The following is a 19,939-nucleotide window of genomic DNA, read 5'->3' as shown; positions in this document are numbered from 1 at the left end:
TCTCTCAGTCTGCTATTTCCTCTAGTGAGAAATCCAGACGGGTGCTTCTGTTGAAAATTGGCTTGTATAAAGTCACCCTTTCTGACTTCTCACTCTCGGTGTCTGAAGTATGAAAAGTCAACCTTGTAAAGATTTTTCAGCGAGATTATTTAGGCTTGTTGTATCGAGACCAAGAAATTCTGTCCGGGTAACCTAGAAAGGGCTAGGAAGGGTGGAGGAAATGTGTTTGGGGTTTTGTTTGCTTTGTTTTGGTTTTGTTTTGGAGGGGGGAAGAGTTTTAAAAATAGCTTTCTCTATTTTTACCAAACATTATTTTTACTTTTCTCTATCAACAGACCACCCGAGGACTTAGCAAACCATTCCTTTCAACAACATCCCCATAAAGAGAAAGCTGAAATGATCAGCACGAGAAATAGGTGCTAGTTAGCCTTAGACAGACGACTGTGTTTCTGGGTAATCTAATGCCATTTTAATATCTTGCTTTTAATGCAGCTCAGAGGATGGTTTGATGGACAAGGCACTGATGCTCACAAGCCTGAGTTCAGTTGTTAGGGGTATGTCAGAAATTATTTTTCACAGACAACTGTAGTTGGAGCGTCAGCGCCCGTTAAGTATATTAGGGCCTCTGCGGTTCAGTGCTAGCACACCATATTTTGTAGTGTTTGGTTTGCTTCTGTGGCGACAAAAACAGAAGGTCTTTGGTTAACTTTTGACCATTGACATATTAAATGAAGATGAGCATTTGAGCAACATCAGTGATTTCAATTGACTCATCAATTGCCATTGCATAGCAGTCCTCATGTTTCACTTTGGTAACAAGCTGATCTGCCACATCTGATGCCAGCAATTCAGTCCTTCAAACAAATGACATGTTTGATAAAGAAATCTTTTAAAATTCATTATGCACTTTGGCTTTTGTCTTTCCTTTTAATACAGCATCTGTTGCAGCCGGGATACATTCCTTGATCGTTTCTGAGTCTGCAATTATTTTTATGCCTGCCCAGTGTCCCGGAGATGTGAAACGAAGCTGCCATGCTATGCTGCTGAGCCCTGAAACTCTACGCAGACATTCAATTTAATCTCTTGGAACTGACTGCATTAAAGTAGTTTCATCAGTGCACACTTGTGATAAAAAGACGACATGAAGAAAGACAGAAAGACAGTGAACTAAAAGGCCCTGCTTTTTTCTGGGAAGAAAATAGGGTATCTGTCCCTTCATTTGTTTCATGGATTCCTCGCACAGCCATTTAAATTCAGCAGAAGGCTCCAAATGTCTAAACTTTATCCTGAGCATTTTTTCAGTGCTGGAAAGGAATACAGTTAAGTGTCCCAGGGGGAGTTTTATAGAAAATGCTATGTGCAATGTTAGTGAGTTGGGATGGGGACATATGTTTTTCCATATAGAGCCAGTACAGAAACAAGTACAGGGCCCGAGGAGGAATGATCTGCAAGGATCCACTGATCTGTGGCTCAAGGCGATCCGGTACTTCCATAACCCCTCCAAAGACTGGCAGAAGGATCATGGGGACCTTAACCCAAAGTACCCCCGTGTGCCTCCATCCCACTCCGTGCTGGGGCTCCGTGAATAGCTGGCGCTGGAAGAAATGACAAACTTCTTGGGTGCCACAAGAGATTTCATCAGTGTTACTGATCCTCACTCGGCTCGTTACTGAAAATGCATCAAGCAGCTATATGGGTCAGACTGCTAAATTTGTAGACACAGAGTGTCAGGAAGCCTTTTTGTCAACTTGGTACCGTTTAGTATATTTGTCCTCAAGTTCAAAGCAATCCTGGCCTCAGACTTGTGATATTTTCTGCCCTTTCCCCTTTCTGTTGGCTCAGACTTCTTCCCTTTGAGGTCAACATCAAAATAAAGATGTATGTTTCCGCAGCCTGACCATGGCTCTGACTCTTTAGATCAGCAATCCTATAGTCCATATGTCTTCCCATCTGTCAACTGGCATTTGAAGCCAGCTTGCTCCTCTATTCTTTCAGACAAGTGTGAGAATCAGGAGTTTCTTTAATGACGGTTTCAGGCCTTAAAGCGTTTGCTAAGATACTACCTATTAAGATCCCTTGATGGCACCTTGAATAGAGATCAAAAGCAGCCGGGTTCACTCCACAAATCTAATTCCGTCAGTCAGTTTAGGGCATTGAGAGAGGGGTGGGGAGGGCTCGGGAGGGCACCGCGCTCCCGCAGTTAGGAGACAGGCCTGGGAAGTCCAAGCCCCGGCTCGGGCGAGTGACATAAAGCAGCAGAGAAGAGCACTGCTAAATCCCTTCAGTGGTGGCTGCGCTCAAACTGGCAGGGTTCCTCGAGTTTGAAAAGCAGATCTGTACAAAGTAGGTTGGTGGCTTGGCTGGCACCACGCTGTGGCAGCAGCCTTCGGGATCTGAGCCGGGCCTGGTCCAAACAAGCGCTTTTTGGTGCCTCATTGGTACCTGGGTCTCTGCTGCTTTAGCTGGGAGATTATTCAAAATCTTTTTGCAATGCAAGACTGTAAACAAAAATCTTAAGAGTACAAAGTGCTCTTCTCGTTAATAATTATTACCAGGCAGTAATTTGTCTCTTGTACTTTGGAGAGCTGCTAGTAGTGGGAATCTGTGTCCTGCTTCACCGCTGGGGCTGCATGAAAGGCGGTGGAGAGGCGCTGCGTGCATGGCACTGTCACAGCAAAACGGCCGCTCTTTCTGAGGGCACAGTCTGACTTTCAGACTTCTCTGTTTTTTAATGCTTCCCAGGAGGTGCTGCGAAGCCCTTGGAATATTTGGGGGTGTTTGCTCCGGTGGTGCATTTCCCCAAGTGACTGTCATAGATAGAGGAATTAGTGGGAAGTTGTGGCTGGTAATTCAAGCCCAAAGCCCGAAAGCCAAGCCCCGTTGGCTGTGGGAGCTGGAAAGCGCAGGGTGCCTACCGTGGGAAGGGTGGTGGAGGGCATTCCCCAGGGAGCCTCCACAGCCAGCGCTAACAAATGTTGCTGTTTCTTTATAGGGCCCAAATGTCTGAGAAGAGCTGAAAAGCCCCAGGACGTGGCTGAGTGCCGGGGGATGGTGTCACACTACTGACCATCTAGTAAAACTTGACTCATTGGAGTCAAGGACACCATATGTCCTTAGACTTGCACTGAAACTTGCTAAAGTGTGAGCACGAACCTGGAATCCAGACACAGACTTTCTTTGGCCTCAGTGTCTTTAACTTCATTCATAATGTCACTTCTGCTCCCTGAGGGAAAACAGCTGCTCTGGCTGCCTGCTCTGGAGGGAGCCTCACTGCTTTTGAATCAGGTGGTTAGTCAAAATGTGGGGTATGCAGATTGTTTGCTTGTAAGAGGGGAAACAGGAATGACTGTGATGCAATTCTACGTCTTCAGCAAGAAGATACACCAGCTCTGGGACACTGCAGTAAGCAAAACATCAAGAGTCAGTTTCTGTTCCCAGTCCAAGCCTCTTTCAGCCAGCCCCTGCCCAAAAGCAATCTCTATCTGAGATTGTCATTAGGCTTATTGAAATGGGTTTGGCTTTCTGCTCTTCTTCTGTGCCTGTACTCTCAGTCACCCACCGTTCTTCTTTTATAACCTCCACTTATTCTATTCTGTCCCTCTTTTACATCATGAGACTCGGCCAAGTTTGTCTTCATCACAGTCATTTTTAGTGTGAATCCATATCTGCCTTTTTAGGGGGTAGTGGCGATGGTGACGTGTACTTGTGGTTGAAGCAGAAGCTGCTTTTGAGTTGGACAAAATGGGATGAATGCCGTATAAAAGCCCTCAGAGAGCTGTGAAATCTCCATCTTCTCTTCCTTGTTCTCCTGGGAACACTTGCACAAAGAGTATTTTTAATGTGAAGCAAAAAGGATTCTGACGAATACTCATTAACATTTTGTTTCTGCAAAGATACATACATGATTATCACACGGCTGCAAGGGACATGTATTCAGCAGAGCTCTTAGATATATGCTTAGTTTTATGTATATGCTTAAATCTTCCTGATAGCCCCTGCTTTGCTGAGGAAACGTATTAAGCAAGACAAAACCAGGTATTTGATGGAGCTTATTTGCACTGCTTGGGTATGATGCAGTGTGCTGTAATATAGGTCTCCAAACTCGCTGCATCATAGTGCTCTGTGAGCAGTGAGTCCTCTCATACAATTGTTGCAATGGATTGGCTGAAATACACACCCACAAGTCATTTTTATCATAATTGTGAGCAACAAACCATAAGAGCAGAATTGCACCAGCGAGGTTGCAAAGGGAAACAACATCGGAGCCATCATATACTCTAGCTTGTTTTCATCCTGTGACTTTTTCTGAGCTCTGATGGGAATCATCAGACCCGAGGTTTCACTTCTCCATTGCCACTTTGGAAAGCTCCAGCCCCATGAATGTAGATCTGATACAGACTGCAGTCTTTGTTAGATGCTGCCTATATCCCTCAGGGCATACGCAGGCAGCCCCATTTCCTGCTGCCTCTTCTGAGCTGGTTAAACCCAGGACAGCCTTGGTAGCCTGGTGCTGAGTCCTGGCTAGTCATCTTGTCTGAGGGGCAGGAGAAAGTGTGTCTGTCTGTGCCTCTTCCTGCAGACATGCTGCTGCTAAGTTCCTCTCTTGCTCTGAATGCCCTGTGGAAGCTAGAATGCTGGGCTTGCTTGGCTGTGTCATTAAATACTGCCCTAGATTCGTTTAGGAGTAAAGATTTCCCATTTGCGCCAAAGAAGAACATGTTTTGGGGGGACATATTACACAGCGGAGGTAACCAGACATGACAGATGGGTTTCCAGGCTTTGTTGGAGTTCTCAAATCTTGTCACAGGGGGAACCATACTCTCATTTTTCATGAGATCCCCACTCTTCCAACGGTTGTAATCCACTTTCTGTGCTGCTCTTTCCATATGAAACCTTGGGTTCCTTTTAGCAGCTGTTTGGGTGGAATAACAAAGTCTAGCAGCTGGAAACAAAAAAAAAGCACGCGGTCCTAGCTATTTCTTTTGTGACTACCCAGAAATGTTCTGAAGATGACCGTGTTTTGTATGGCTGAGTGTCATTTTGACTCACTGGAAGCATACTGAAGCTTTGAACACCAGGTACTGGAGTTTCTGTCACCATGTGATGGATGATTTGCTAAGAAGTTCATTAATGTAATACCTCTAAATACTGCTGGAGGCTCAGGGTGTGATCCAGTGTGGACTCAGAAGCCCAAGTATCTCTCCTGTGAAGGGGAAGCTCTGGGTGCTGGTTCCCTTAGTTGCAGGACTTTTTGTTTTACAGACAAAGAGAGTTGAGAAGCAGGGGCCTGGCTCAAGGATGTCCATGACTACGATGTCTAGGCGCTACAACCAAACAGGCTCATCAGGATGGTGATTCGGCACGGGTTCTGCACCCCAGGGCAGGAGGGCAACAGTCAGGCTCCCACTGCTTGGACACAAATGCTAATTCAAGCAGGCCTCTTGTCTCTGGAGGGCAGGGTGAGCAACTTCAGAATATGACAACTACTTATGAATTGTCACTAAAAATCAGTCACCCAGAGAAAGTGCTAACTTCCTTGACAGATGGGCCAAAGCCATCCTGGTTTAACCTCAGGAGAGCCAGGGGAGTTACACCGTTGTTTTTTACATTACCATTCATTTTGGCCATACTGCAACAATAGGTTACTTAGTATGTGTATGTAATTGGGGGTACTTTTTTCTTCTAGCTGATGGAAAGATAGCTGTGTAATTAATGGACTGGGTAGTTTGTTCTAACAATAGGCCATATTGTGACATTGATTGTTAAACAGCATTCTCCCTTAGCAGAAAAAAAACATTTGCATTTAAGTTTGTTAGCATAATAGAGCTCGGTGTTTCTAAGAAAGCTGCGTTTGACCTTTGGTGAGGACTTGAGGTGGTGGCACCTGTTACCAGTGAAGCAAATGAAGATGGTGTATCACTTCTATTTATATGACAGATGCTAAGCACTGTAAACGTGCTGCTTCTTGCGTTAGCACATCCTCGAAGTACACAGAGCTAGTCTAAAAAATAAAGATACAAATAGTTAAAGCTATACCCATCATTTGACATAAGTACCGTTCTTCAGCATGTAAGTAACGTGAATGTTATGTTGCACAAATATTTAGAGTTTCATTTACCTTCATCTTCTTTTCATTATTTGCAGGGGGTCTTGTTCTTTGATGGTGTCCTGAAAAATACAAGCTAGATATTATTCTTATCTCTGCTGCTGATATTTACTGTCAATAAATAGACTCAGTTAAATGGGAACAAATGTTTGTTTCATAAGCCTCCTGTAACTGTTGCAGACTTCACTATATATGAAGAATACAGAGATTAATTCTGCCATTTTCCAACAGCATGTTTCCAGTTTCCCAGTATATAGTACTTACAATCAACTGTATAATAATGTTAACCTGTACCTGGGCTGAAATATCTTTTTTTTCCCCTTCTTGGGTAAGATATAAGGATTAATTATTGATGTACTCCCTCTAGCCTTTCAACCTGGCTGGGATTGCCATTTTTTTCCCCATGCTGTAGTGTCTAAAGCATTTTTTCTCCTCAGTGGAGGTGAGATTGGTTTGTATTGCTGTGAACCGGTCTTTACTTTGCCTCTTTAGAAGTTTTCTCTCTTTTTTTTTTTTTTTTTTTTTAAATATCTTCTGAGCATATGGCTAAAGTCACTTTTCTAAGAATGGATTTCTTTTTATCACAAAATGCTATTACACCACATCTCAAGAGTTAAAGTTTTATCATAGGCAGATTCTATTTTCAGATAGCATCGTGTGGAGACTATGTTTTCAAAAGCATTAACTCAAACCACACGGATGCACAACTGTTTTAAAATATGAGAATTCACACATGCTTTTTATTATAACGCACATAAAACTGAAGTATAATACAGTAGGCTTTGGCAATAAAACAGAGTAGTCAATATATAAATTTTATGCCTAGTTCTTTAGATTAATGAACCGCTTTTCTTGATGAATTGAACATGAATGAGTAAAAACACAATGATCTGATTAGATACTAAATCAATGGTTTTCTGGCAATTCAAGAATTGCACGTTTAGTTCAGAGTTCACTTTTTTTTTCCCTGGGACAGCTTGATAACCTTCTTCTACTAGCCAAACCGCTAAAGAGGCATTGTCAGTCTCTTCAAGTTCACTATTGTTCTCAGAAAATCACTTCCTTAAGAAATACTCATATGTCGAGGGTCTCAGTTGTGCTTTGTGGGAAACAAAATTATGGGTCAAATTAATTTACTATGTAACTCCGTTGAAGTTTGATTCAGCTGGCAGAAATACCTTCCAGTGGTGGTGTAGCAGGTATGGGCCTGGCTTCACCTTCTCTCTGCTAGCACAAGAAATGGGGAGAGCTCTGAGGTCAACAGGGACGGCTGGAGGTGAGGGAGATTCCTCAGGACTGAGATTTCATGATGTTGAACCACTTCATACGTTTGGAAGCTCAGATTTGCATTAGGAATGTAAATAAGGGCAATGATTTTCCAAATGAGGTGAACAGACAGATGACCTTCTTCTGTAGACAGAGCCCCATATGCGTTTATGGCAGGGAGAGAACTTTTTAATCTTGGAGGCACTGGGAAGAGGAAATAACAGATGGAGAGCTGTCATAAACTAGGCAAGCCTCGAGTGGTTGGCAGGGAAGAAGTTCGTCAGCTCCTTGGTACCAACTAGAGGAAGGCCTGTGTAGCAGGTAGTGATTTGAAGGAGAGTAGATTTGGGCCAGCTGGGGGGAATTAACTGATTGCTGGGGGGGGGGTGCTGTATAAAAGACAGCCTTGGCGGAAGGGCTGGTTGGAGAGGCAGCTTTGCTGCTTGGGTTGTGATTCTGCCTGTTGTTATAGACTTGTGTGAGGCAAGCTGTGCTTTTTCTCTTTAGAGGCTTACTGGTGCTTCTATAGAGTGCTGCGATGCTGCTTTGCCATGAAGGGTTCCCCTCTTTAAGGTGGGAGTGAAGTGGTTGTGGTTTGGGGTTCTGTGGCATTACTTCTTGGTGCTGTGGTTCCCAACTGAGCAGGCAGACTGGTCAGCTTGAGTGATGGAGCCATGCCAGAAGCTGGCTGAGATAAAATCTCTCATGGGAAAAGATGCTAGGCCTGATTCTCTGTTCTCTCACAACCTTCTGTACTTGCTGGTCTAGTGCAAAAGTGATGTGAAATACTGAGCAAATGAATGATTCCCAGAGGGGCAGAGGAAAAGCAGCATCCTGTGTCCAGAGGGAAGCTCTGGTGGGAAGTACAGCTCCTCCATACAAAGGGTGAGTGCTGTGGGCAATGTGAATACCAGTGTTTAAGGCTGCAAGGGGTAAATCTGAGAAAGATGGTGAATCCTTCAGGGTGGAAAGAGCAGCTGCTGTAGAGGTGGTTGGAAAATGCAGAGTATTTTGTGAGTCTTTTCCTGGGCTGCGGGAGAGTTACCTTGTGGCTGATGGAAAGGACAAGGTAAGCAGGGCAGCCCAGGGTGTTCTAGTGTGTGCAGCTGTGTCCTGCCCCATATCAGAGAGGTTTGAAATGGAGGGAGGGAGAAAACAAGTGGTGGAATGGGAGAAGGTGATGGTGCTGACACAGTGGTGAGCTGGTGGGTGCGAGCTGCAGGCATGTTTCAGACTGGAAAGAAGGAAATATGTAATGTGCAAAAAAAAAAAATTCAAAAAATAAAAGCGCAGTCAAAGAGGTTGGCTTTTGAAATGAGCCTGCCAGGGGTGGGGGTCCTGTCCCATGGATCCTTTACATCCAAAATCTTCCATGGCATTCAAAGACCTCTGTCTGGTCCCTTTTCTTCCTCACTAGTGTCTTCCCCCCCCCCCCGCCTCCTCCTCCTTTGTCAGGCAACTCGTTAACACTTATTAGCAAGCATCTTCAAAAGGCCAGGAGGGGGGGGAAAGGATGGGAGGGGAGCTGAGATGGCTGAAGGAAATGATTAGGAGATTCCTTTTCCTTTCTGCCTATTCAAGCTTTAATGACCAGCCCTTGCTCTGTCTGTGCCCTGCATTGTTATCCAGCCCTACCCCAGGATCGAAGCACCCCAGCTACCCCGGCACTGATCCGCTCTGACATCTGGGGCACTGCAAGTGCCCAGACCCTCGAACCTTTCTCATGCTGAGGGAGCTCTCTGGGTCTTAGTCTTCTTGCTACACTTGGCATTGGTGCCAGTGCTGTGCCAGCACTGGTTTAGTCTCCTGCTGGTTCACTCCTCTGAGTATACCTTTTTAATCGGTGTCATCAGTGCTGGGCTGCCTCACTTGGTCCGCCCTGGTGTGCTCCTGCCTAGAGACTGTTCTCTATTTATGTCTAAACATGGCTTGTAAATCTCTGGTATCCAGCATCAAGGACCAAGAATCTGCTAGGCAGCAAATGGGCTGTTTTAGTGGCCAGGATTGTGCTTGCTGAGGTGAAGGAAGGAGAGTTGAATAAAGGCGGCAGAATTTGGCCCATAGCTTTCTATTTCTGCCATGTAGTTCCAGTTTCAATGCTTGTTCTGTCATTTCTACTAGAGCTAGTTATCTAGAGCTGAGCCCTAATGCCATCCAAGTGGATGGCAGAGCTCCCGTTGGCACTGGGAAAGGCAGGCTGCATCAGCTGAGGCTCTTCTGGGCAGTTCTGTTGTGGAATGTGGGTTATATTTATGTTTTGTTTTGTTCTGTCTATCCGAGTCTTCAGACTGTGTTTCTTCACCCTTTCCAAGTTAGCAGAATTACAGATCCTGGGCTTTTTCTGTGTGTTAGTGAACTCCCCAAAGGAGGATTTTTCTCTCAAAAGGCTACTGTAATTTGATAATGACAGCCCACCCTCCCTCCCCTCCCACCTGGCAGACAAAGAATTGAAAAGTTTTCAGAAGCTGCTGAAGTTCTGCATCTACTAAGGGCTCTGTAGGCATAAAATAACAGCAAGTGCATGTTGTATTTTCAGAAAGCTCTTGCCTTTTCCTGCTGGAACAGCAGCATGGCAGCAGGAGAGTTGGGTGCCAGCCCTTCCAGCAGCATGTGCCAGAGCAGGCAGGTGACCTTCAGATAAAAGTTCCTGCCTTGCAGAAGGGAGTAGGATTCATCGATTGCCTCACCCTACTCACAGCTCTTTAAGCTGAGGGTATATGTGTAATTGTATGTACGGGGCAAAGCCTTGATCCAAGGAATGGGTGCTTGGAAACAGAGTCTGGAAATAAAAATAACTTTATTTGAATATCTGTGTGGGTCATAGACTAAAGCTAATAGGTCTAGGACACTTCCTGAAGTCAGATCTGTCTCTGAAAGGCAGTGCTACATCTGCTCTGGGCTTTACTACAGACCTGTTATCTCTGGTGGGCTTCTTCAGGACCTCCTCTTCTCCTGAATTATTAGTGTAGACAACTGTTTACAAATGGCTCTATGGCCACCTATTAGTAGCCTGGAAGGAGGTTTTGTCAGTTCTTGATTGTAGAGAGATAGATGTGACTCTTACTAATAAGTCATTTGCTCTAGAAGTTGGTGCTCTGAGGGCTCTGGCTCACTCCCTCAGGGTGTGGATTCTTTGGAGCAGTGACTCTGTGTGGAGAGAAATAAAGGCTTGCTAAAATCAGGGGATGTTTTACTACTGCACCCAAGCTACTGTGATTTGGGGCAGCAGCATGCACAATTTGCCCAGATAGTTCAATGACTTTTCTGTCAGCATTAGGAGTACAAATTTGAAATTAAAGGGGGCGGGGGGGGAGACTGGAGTAAGTGATTTTAGCTTGTTCTGTCTTTTAGCTTGTAGAACAAACCTTGGATAATGTAGAAGAAAGTCAGACCGAAGAGGCACTGGTGGCTGGCTGGAGCACTCGTGCTCATCCGCAGACTGTGCCGTGCCAGCTCCGAGAGCTGGGCACCTTCGTTCAAACCAGTTGGTACAAGGTTCCTTCCTTCAACAACTTGTTATTACAGTCTGCGGAGAGTATGAGAGAACGTCCTCTGTCACTAGCTGAGGTTTTAATTTTAAAAGAGGAGGAAAAAGTGGATTTTGAGATGAATACTGGAAAATTGGAACTGCACATGGAAAAAAAAACGAATTGGTGAGCTGGAAAAAATAGACAAATATTTTTTTTAGTGTTCTTCAGAGTTTATATTCTTTATCTGTTACTTTCCAAGATGCTGCATGGAATGAGTATTTGGCAAATGTATAAAAGCAATCTGTAGGATACTTTGTGGTCAGATGCCATTAGCTGGATTTACTTTGCCTTTACAGAAATAAACTGATTTATGTGTCAGTTTAAAACTTGTTTGGGGAAACAGTTATTGCTGTAGAATACAAAAAATATTTAGGACAGACAGTGCAAAAGTTTTATAGCTTCTTAGTATGAAAAGAGGGGTAAATTTCAATTATGCGTTTTATTAACACAGCCTTTTTAGCTCTATAAAATGGTAACAATGTTAAAATTGCCTCCTGGGAAATAATGTCACATATCTTGCCACTGAGAGATAGTACTTGAGGATGTTATGAAATGCTGGTGGAGTTAACCAGTTGTTAATCAGTCGTTCATTTTCAGCCGAGTTCTGTTCCAGCTGAAACTGAAGATAATCAGATGATAATTTTGACTTGCAGGCAGCTTTGCTGTGAACTTGGTGTCTGACAAGATCTGTAAGGAATTATTGCATTACTGGGATAAAATCGGGTCAGTGTGTATTCAACTGTCGTCGAGCAGCAGGTCGCCAGACGGTCGGTGCCGAGGTGTGTGTGTGTGTGGGAGCTGAGCAAGCAGCACCAGTCGGTGCTGGCCACCGATGGCTCCTGGCCACCTTCCTCACAGCCCCGCTGCTGTCAGCATCACTGCAGGGCTCTCTCCCGAGGCAAGGCCTCTGGGGAGCATCTGTAACCCGTTTTGGGGATCGGGTGCCCCAGTACAAACTTCTGTGGGGCTGGTGGGAACGAAGTACTTCTGTAGGTTGCGGGGTCTGGGGCTGGGCTGGGAGCGTGTCCCTGCTGTGGGGTGCCCGGTGCCGGGTCACTGCTGCTCCCCCGTGCCCGTGGGCGCTTGTTTGGGACCTGTCCCCTCTGTGGGGGTGCGTCTGGGACCAGTCCCCTCCTGTCACTGGTGTCCTACACGGGGAGAGCCTGGCCACGGGGGCACCTGAGTTTTTGCATGTCTGTGACACGCTGCTGTAGGGCACCCGGGAAATACCAGGAGCATCAGGGCCTGGCATAAAGATGCTGCGGACCCTCTCCAGACAGGATAGTCCTTTAGAAGCGAGTGAGTCCCACAGGATTTGCTGTGAAACCTGTTGGGCGCTGACTGCAGGTCGGATAACTGACAGCTGGCCTGTCCTGGTTCACTGCAGCCTGTCTTCTGCTGCTCGTGGTGGAGGCATCTGATGATGCTGGTTGCCTGTGTGTCTTTCTCCTCGAAGCATGAGCTCCTCATAGCAACTGGCAGCTGTACTGCCTAGCTCATTGCCTTCCTGTAAGGGCTAGTTTTCCTCCAGTGGAAAAGTGTTTCTGTAATGTTATCCCACTGAATTAAGGGGTTTTCTTAATTAAAGTAATAATCTGAAAGTTGTCATTGATAAGTGTGTAAACAAGCTGATTGCAGTGGGTGCATGAATAGCTCTAATGAGCACATGTGGGTATTTAATTAACCATGGTTCACAAGCCATGCATGGCTATATGGTTGTTTAGAAATAACTACTTTCCACTTGTGTTTGACTTTGCCCACCACCCCAAAAATCTTATTTTTTCAGTGTTGCACAACAAAAAGGAACCTGCTATTCCCACAAGAAGAGGGCTTTAAAGAAAACCACTGCTCTGAAGGTGGCTGGGAATGTAGCCTGTGCTGTTGGCGTTTTTTCTCCCTAAGTGAAGTGCAGCCTGGTGGGGAGAGCATAGATGTTCAACATCAGCCTCCCCTTGCTGGTGCGTTGTTCCAGAGCCCTTGGAGGAGGCACTCTGCTGCTGGATGTGCTGGAGTGCCCTGTCTGTGAAATGGGAGAGCAATGGCCCTTGCAAAGCTGTTGTGCTGTTAACGAGCTCCTTGGAGGAAGGGCCCTACAGAAGTGCAAATCATCTTCTTACTTGCTGTTAATTATTGATATATTTATTCATTGCAATAATCAGGATGAAAACAGTAGAGTGATGGTAGGCTCAGACGATCTGTAAGTGGATGGAAATAAAGTGGCTTCTTGTGGCTGTCCCACGAGGGTGGCCACTGGAGCTGCAGCTCTGCTCTGATTCTGGTGGGACTCTGGAAGAGTCTCACCTTTCCAGGCTCAGGAACATCTCCATGATTTGATTAAAAGGAGCTTGTGTGTGTACCTTCCATCTGTTGGAAGGGAAACAAAGTTTGAGTGCTAAATGTGTTCTGGCTGGCTTTCCTGGGTCATCCTGTCTTCAACCGAAAATAGCAAAGGAGGACACAACTTCAGGCTCTAGTCTAGCTTCTGGAGAGTTAAGCACAGCTTCTCCTCTGTTCCAGAGGAGGTCAGAGTTCATGTGTCATTGTGTACTGGAGGCAATTGGACCTGATCTCCCTTTTTAGTAGCAACTCATTCTCCTTTGCTGTCATTTCAGGATATCATGAAGTGGAAACTCAGCCTCCTGTTAACCACTGTGTTGCTGCAAATAGCCTTCTTCCTTTTGAGCGCCCAGACCTTTTGAGCAGAGAATTAAGGTGAAGGGGAGATGCTGAATCAGTGACGCTACCTTGTTCATTGTTTAAACAAATTGTGGCTCGCATAATGAAACAAACAAACAAGGGATATTTATTGCATTATCTGCCTCCACCCTCAAATTGTGACTTAATGTTTCTCTGTTGGGATAACAATAAGTGGCTTAAGGGGCTGGTTTTAGGCGATCACTGTTGAAGGAACTAACTGCTAGTTTGCTATGTATGTATCCCTCTGCATAGTCACGCATCTGTTGTTATTGTCATGGGATTTATGCTCTTCTGGCCCTGCATGATCATCAAACAGACATATGACCAACCAGGGTAACCTTGGCTCTGTAGATATTTGTGTTTACCAAGGTGTCTGCTTTTATCTGCAAAAACTCAGGGAGGAGGCTTCTGATGGGCTAAATGTGTTTCCTTCCCTTCCACAACTAGCACTGTCTGATGTGGGGGGGGGTGTGTGCATGTCCCGCGTGCACCCCCTTTCACGTGTCACTTGGGATCGTGTGTCCATCCCCTGGTGAGTGGGCGATACGATGGCAGTGGTCATTCTGTAGGACAGCATGTCCTGCCTCCTGCCCGAGCCTCTTGGAAACACAGACCTGCATTGCCTTGGTCTGCTGGGCCTCCTCCTGTTTTGTAGGTCCTTGGAAACACAGCAACTGTGTCTTCAGGCCCACACAGGGCAGGCAGAGGGTCAGATGGGGTTTGCTTGCAAAGGTAGCAATGGGTGGGCATGAAATTCTGCCTTTTGCCCGTCTCCTTTGGCAAAGCCAGCTCCATGCAAAGGGCTGGATGTCTGTACTGCCCAGTAGTAGAAAACCTGAAGAATGGGAGAAGAGAAGGATATGTCCTATCTCATCCATCAGGTTATTGGAGGAGGTGGATAACAATCTTCATCCCTAAGCCAGTACATCTCTTGTTCCTGTTGAGTACTGTTAAGTGAAGTAGCAGGAATGTGTAAAGAGGAGCTCGATCCCAAGTTAGAGCTGATACAGGCCACAAGTACCCCCTGCTCTTTCTGTGACAGAGTTAATGGTTCCTGACCCCCTGGGCTGGCTTCTGCTTAAAGCAGTGCTCTGATGTTGCTGGAGATCTTGTTACAGTGTGGGTCCTGTTCCTCCTCAGAGGCTTGGTACTAAACAACTCTCTCTTGAAAGAAAAAAACAAACAAAACAACAACCCGCTTCCCCCCCCCCCCCCCCCCCCCCCCCCCCCCCCCCAAGCACTCAGGTAGGGTTGTTTTTTAGCAGAGTAAGCTGTGCATGCATCTGAGTTAAACTAGGAAGTCCCAGGTGGAATTTCCACACTGGTGTGTGATCTGTCTGGATCACTTCCCTTTCCTGACAAAGCAAAGGCACTGTGCCCTGCTCTTCGTGAAGCTCTCTCCTGGCAGCATCATGCCTGCTCAGTTTACACAAGTCCAAGCTAGCTATAGGAAGTAAGACGTGTGCTAATCTTGTTTTCCACTGCCCTGCAATGAGGGCAGGATTTGGATTCAGGAATCGTGGGGAATTACAACCTTCAGGTATTTCTTCTGTCCAGCAGACCAAGGCTTGCTAGAGATTCCTAGTTTGGAAGTTTGGCAGGAATTGCCATTTCACGTTGCTAGCAGAGAGTCTGCATATATGCCATATAATTAACACCAGGAAATTCTGACTCCTGAGGCTATAAGGTTAAACAAATATATGTCCCCATTAAACTTGAATAATAAGAGGTTAACTCATTAGGAAAAGAACACTCTTGATGTGCTTAATGGAGGGAGAGATCATTAACTCTTACAGTTCCTTGCAAACCCCTTATGTTAGTTTAACTTTCCTTTTTGAGTGTTAATTTTTCTTCTATAGAATACTTTAGACCCACATGCCCCCAAGTTGGTCTCCTGTGTATTCTATATGAGTTGTCTTTTGATTCCTGGATTATTGACATGCTTGCCTCCTTTGGAGTCTTTAAAAATTACATCCTGCTGTGTTGATGGTTGGTTGCATACTTAAAAAAAATATGCAGTGCAGAACTTGTGCAGAACAAGGGCAAATCTTGAGAACTGCTCATTTGAATGTCCAGTAGCAACAGTTCACATGCCTGTATATTTCCTATTTAATCCTTACATTCCCTGAAAAAAATACATTGTAGTAGCAGGAAAGACCTAGAGATGCTAAGTCACAAGCAAGTGGCCTGCAAATGTAACATTTTTCATCAAAGTGATGTGATTGTAAAAGCACACAAAAAATATTTTAAAGACCTTGTATTTGCAGTTCCAAAACCCAGTTAATTTCCAACAGATGTACCTAGCTTGTAAACCTCTGCTTGGAGTTGTTCTGGACCAGGGGCCTCCTGGATGTGCTCATACCTGGCTGGTCACAAAGTTCAAGGCTCACTGACACTTATCACTGTAGAATGAGCCTTCTGGGTCAGGTAAAAGGTGCCAAATTTCAGAAGAAAACAGATGAAGTATAAATAAATATAGCCAAGGCAAAAGCTTGCAAGCCTAATAGTTCTTTGACTGTGGTATGAGCAAACCTTATTCTAGTGGCTGTGGCTCCGGAATGCCTTTGTTCCCCAAATGCTGTTGTCCTCTGAAGAGAACGTGTATTCTTGCCTGAATTCATAATTCTGGCAGAGGTGATTACTCTCTTTACCCTGGACAGTGATGGAAATAAGTTACCTCCAGCTTCTTCAGCCTTTTCCTCCAGTTCTTCTTGCTGAGCACTGACCAAGTGCTCTAGGGTGCTGCTGTTGGGTGGAAGTGTCTCTGGGAAGCAGGAGATACTTCACTTTCATGTTTGGGAGATTCTCCTGGACAGTTGTTCTACCTTCAGGCATCCTTAAGTGTTGTTCTTTTGAATGGGGTGACCTGGGTCCTTGGGAACATCTGACACGATGAAGAAAATAATTCTATTGCTGGTCATGCTTCTGTCAGAGTGATTAATCCAAGCATTGGCTCTGTATGGTATCATTTAAACTGTTGATTTTTATGGTTTGGTCCAATCAAGGACAGAAGAGTGGTCCTTTGCACAGTTTTTCTAGAACTGAGAGACTGATGTTTCTGTTTGAGATTGTTCCTGTTGTTCAGAAGAGTAGATTTAACTAAATAATTGACTTCTGGTAAATTGAGCACAGAGATCATCTGATTCTGCTGTAAGCAAACAGGAAGTTTTTCTGCGTTTTTACTTGCATTCTGGATCTTTTGTAACAAACATCTGGATGTCTCTGGCCATGGATTCCTTAGACTTGTCAGTTAAAAAAAAAAAAAATCTAGAGAGGATTTGAAGTTAGAGGCCCACGGGGTGAGAAGGGAGCCCAAAGTATTCCCGACCTTTGACCCACTTAAGAAATGAGATTTGCTTATGGACCAGCTACATGTTTGAAGCAGCTCTAGCTGGGAACAGTTCTTGCCATGGAAAAGACAAAGTGTAGCCTCAGACTATGTAATAATGCTTTTCAAGTCAGAAATAATAATAATTTATAATGCATGCAGCTGTATAAGCTCTCAGCAGAATCAATTATGGAACATTTTACTTTGTGGATCACCTGAGAATAGCCTATCTTCCCGAAGCTTGCAGAGAATTGATGCAAGAAGTCTGGGAAATGCTTCCAAGCAAGGAGGTTTCCAATAGCAAATAGTAAACCAACGATGTCAGCCAAAGACAGGAAATCAACATTTTGGCTCCTGCGTCCTCCATGGCTCTGCCTCTTTCCTGCATGTGGGAGTGCGCCTGTATGTGGAACCGTATAAATAATCACACGCCAACATGTTTCATGTGGTGTAGTGGCAGCCTTAGAGTGACTGGCTTCTGGGATGTGTAGGTGCTTAGCATAAACACTTGTGTGTTCTTAGGAAAGCTGAAGAACCTGTTTTCAGGGTGTCCTGAACGATCCGGAGATTCAAGCTGTTCCATATGCTGCAGGGTAGAGGAAATAGCACCTTTTTTATTTTTTTTTTTTCAAGTAACATATTTTTGTTGAATTTACTGTCTGTTACATGGGCAAATTATGTTTTTGTCAGGTGTTTCATACACGACTTCTGTTGCAGGAGCCCAAGCGTTTAGACTTTTGTCATTATTTTCATTGGCCTGGTTTCCACTTTAACAAATTCACAGCTTGCGAGCTGTTGCTGGAAGATTCAAATGTGCAAAACATTAAGGAAGCACTACGCACAGCCATCCTTAATTTGTGCCCTGTCTTCCCTACTAATAGTGTGTAACATCTGACTACAGTAATGCCTGGAGCAGCAGCTCCTGTCGAGCCCCGTTGTGGTGGGTGCCATGTGGGCGGGAGGGGGAATTCCTGCCTTCTGGGGTCCTGAGTGGGAACTAAATCAGACAGGCTGGGGGAAATTGCCACAGTGGGGAAAGAGAGGAAGTGACTTGGTCACACAGCAGATCAGTGGCAGAACAGGGAATAGAATTAGGTCTCTGCTAGGATATTTAGTCACATCTAAACTCAATTTTCACAGTGCCTCGAGGCAGACTAGGTGACTTCTTATAGTACTTTTTTGCCCCATTTTATTACCAGCCCATGGATGAATTAGCTGGTACCTGCTAATTAGTGAATGCAGACAAGGACAAATCCTTTTCAGGCTCACCTCAGCTTGCCCGGGGTAAACTTAATACTGGCCATGACTTTTCCTTGTTTCCACTGACCAGTTAGATGCTGTGCCAATCTTGATTACTTTGGCAGTTTTACAAACTGAATTCAATTAATTTCATCATAGAGACAAGCCCTCTGGCCATGCGAGTTTGCAGAGAGAGGCACAGAAAATAGGCTTGGATCACTACCTGCATTTCTCTGGAGTCGTTGAAATCATACTCATTAATTCATAACCTGGAAGTACAAATATAAAGCTGATAGATATGGCAAAAGAAATCGCACTACCGTGTTTCATAGAATGTCATGATAGAGAAGCTATGCTTTCAGTGGAAATGCTGAGTTCTTGATATGAAAGAGAAAGCCTCTTCTGCAGATCCAACAGTTCTGTAATGATAAACAGATCTTCCAATGGATACTGATTTAGGAAAAATAAGATGTATTAATACAGGCATTCATCTTCACTGTCAGTTTAATATCAAGATAATTTTATTTGATAGTTCAATGTAATAAACTCCCATTTTCTGTGATACATATTTGGGAAAAGTAGGCAATATTGTAATACAGTAATTAGCCATATTTGCCTTTACTATGTGTGAATAAGATTAATATACTAGAGTGTTCAACCTAATTGATCTATTATGTGATAGGGACTCACAACCAGACTGCAAATTACAGTTTAACCCCCCAAAGGGCTAGACTTGTTTAGAAAATGTGCGAGTCTTTAAGAGATAAAATTAATAGAACTGACGTTGACCTAAATATTCAGTGTTATTAATTGTATCAGTGGATTGTGCTGCTTTTATGTGCAACTAGGAAGGCAATGTGTTTAGAAAGGAGAGGGTTTATGACAGCAGTGGGAAGGGTGGCTAACAGAAAACATGACAATTATTGCAAACCAGGTTTCCTGGTTAAAAAAGTGATTGTCACAGGCCCTTAAAATTGCTATTCCATGTGGTTGTGATTAAACAAATCATCCGTGCAGCGCTTTTGGAACATAATGGCTCTGTGGGAAAAAAAATGTAAATCAGGTTTTTGTATTAATGAAAACAGTTTAATATGGTTTTAATGACCCATTTTTCAGTCTTCACCAGAAAGTAATTACCAGTTAGATAGTTAGTGCTCTGGGCTTTGTTCTGGCTCTCAGAACTCCTTCAGCTGGTCACCCGGGGGAGTCCTGCCGTGCTTCGCGGGCAGCCGTGGGCTAGTGACCCAGCAGCAACAGGGCCCTTTGCTGCAGCTCCCTGCCCTCCGGTGTGTCGTGCGTGGGGGGCAAGTGGGTCTGTGCCTCCGAGTTCCCCGTTTATTGCTACTAAGGCCGAGGGTAAACCCGTAATGAGAGACAGCAGCTGCCCCTGAAAACAAAACTGGGGGGAGCTGGCTGTGCCTCTCTGGGGATAGGCCAGGGCTTGGGAGCTGCAAGAGAGAGCGTGGGGATGGGGAGCAGCGCGCACACCTGAGTGTGGGCGCTTGGCTCCTGGGGGGGGGTGCTCCCCAAAGGGGTACTGCTCATGTGGACAGCCAGCAGGTTCAGATGGCCACGGCTCCTTCGTCTCCAGCAGAAGTGAGAGGAGCAGAGATGCTAGTCGCTGGGGAAACTGAGACCAGGACCCGGGGTTTGTGTGTTCCTGCCCACTCAGTAAACCCCACTGCCTCTCTGCTCTTGTGCGTGGAAGCAAAGGTCTGATGAAATGACTGAGGTCTTTGCATGTTTTTAATGCTTGGAAAGGGCTAGTAGCCA

General features: G+C 45.0%; 1 protein-coding gene across 5 annotated transcripts in view; it reads left to right on the top strand.

Annotated features, from left to right (window-relative positions):
• ZIC3 (Zic family member 3) overlaps positions 1-19,939 on the top strand; it is a 68,147-nt gene that overhangs the window by 13,030 nt on the left and 35,178 nt on the right. For 2 of the 5 annotated variants that reach the window (XM_042807503.1, XM_042807505.1), the window contains exon 5: positions 937-1,933. The exons of 1 other annotated variant lie outside the window; for it this stretch is intronic. The gene's annotated coding sequence lies outside the window, so the exon portion shown is untranslated. Of the gene's footprint in view, positions 1-936; positions 1,935-19,939 lie in introns of those variants that run through there. 2 more of the 5 variants (XM_042807502.1, XM_042807506.1) reach the window with 2 other exon arrangements.

This window comes from Tyto alba, unplaced genomic scaffold (assembly GCF_018691265.1).
Source record: "Tyto alba isolate M040663 unplaced genomic scaffold, T.alba_DEE_v4.0 Super-Scaffold_5, whole genome shotgun sequence".
In the NCBI taxonomy this organism is placed as follows: Eukaryota; Metazoa; Chordata; class Aves; order Strigiformes; family Tytonidae; genus Tyto; species Tyto alba.
The sequence above is the reverse complement of the archived record's forward strand: the minus strand, read 5'-3'. Positions and strand labels throughout refer to the sequence as shown.